We start from the raw sequence: 1,557 nt of genomic DNA on the forward strand, positions 1-1,557 counted from the left end.
CATGGTGGCAATAACTGCTTCAGGCAAGGTTTGATGGAGTTTAGTTCTAGCGTTTCCACTCCATAGGCTGGCATTTACACTAAAGAATAGCCACTTGTGTACTTTCCAAAACTCCTGCTTAGTATTTACCGTTCAGACTCATCAAGTGCTTACTGTTCTTGCAGCTTAACCTCTTCTGGGTCATGAATCCTGACCGCAAGGATAGCTGGTGGGTAGGCTGGACAACAGGTTGTTTCTTGCTGTTAAGTCTTAAACTGTACACTATTCTTGGGCTTTTTGTTGGTTTTCTTACTATCGTTAGTTCAAGACTTCTTTCTGCCTGCCTAGATATGTTTGTGGCCTACACCCCTGTAGTATCCAACCACCAATCAGTCCTTCACCGCACCTTCTGTGGATTACACGGAATTAGAGTGGTTGAGGTTGGAAGGGACCTCTGGAGGTCATCCTGTCCAATCCCCTGCTGAAGCTGGGCTGTCTAGAGCTGGTTGCCCAGGACTGAGTCTAGACAGTTTTTGAGTATCTCTAAAGAGGGAGTGAAAACAAGTATTACAATTCCTATTGTGCAGATAAAGAATCAAACAGAAAGGTTAGGGGGTTTGCCATGGGAATTTAAGGAACTGCAACTATAATTTTGATTCACACTAAGCCTTACTCAACATTGCTGGGCACTTTAGAGACTGTTCCTGCCTGCTGGTGGTACAGGCTGAATAAAGAAGGTAAAAGGCTGAAAAAACAAATCCAGTGAGCATTGTGATGGTGGTAACTCAAGTAAGTATCACAGTTTTATTAAAACTGCACTTTATTTTTTTGATGGGTAGGAAGTAGCTAAATGAAAAAAACTGATGATCTAAAAGAAGAAAGTTAGCCAGGGAAAACAAAAAGGAAAAAGAAAGTGAAGGAATGAAAGAGGAAAAGATTGAACATGAACAGATGTTAGTGCAAGACCGAAGGTGCTACAAAATCTATCCTGACCACCTGTGTAGACTTTTTAGTCTCACAAAGCCCAGTCGAGGTTTGGCCAAGGCATACTGACTGCAGTAGCAACAAGGCTTGACCTAAGCCTATTAGGACAAAGCCAGTCCACCATCATCCTTGGTCAGAAAAGGGAGGGAAGAGGAAGGGAAGGCAGAGGGAGAGCAGAGGGAGGCTGAGGAGTAGGGTCTGTAGTGCATTTACAGCTGAAGGGCAGGAAACAGCAGATTAAGAGTCAGCTCTTTGTGGGATGAGGCACTCTGCTGGCCCATGAACTGGCTGAGGCTACTGCTGTGCTGGCTCCCTTGGTGGGTTGTGCTGGCTCCTCCTGGCATTTCTTTCTCAGGATGACTTCTAAGTCTCCACTCAGTCATTCTTAGGATCATTTCTGATCCTAATGATCCTAAATGTTCAAAAAGTCATGTAGATTTATTTTAAAACTAGTGTCTATGGTTGTCCTTTTCTTTAGTGGCTATTTCCTGTGACGGATTCTCTATTCCTTCTGCTTCTCCTGCGCTGCAGGCTCATCAGCTGTCAAGTCAGGGGGACGTCCCAATTCTCTGCCTTTCTCACAACTCCTGAGCC

Source organism: Strix uralensis, chromosome Z, assembly GCF_047716275.1.
Source record: "Strix uralensis isolate ZFMK-TIS-50842 chromosome Z, bStrUra1, whole genome shotgun sequence".
Taxonomy (NCBI): domain Eukaryota; kingdom Metazoa; phylum Chordata; class Aves; order Strigiformes; family Strigidae; genus Strix; species Strix uralensis.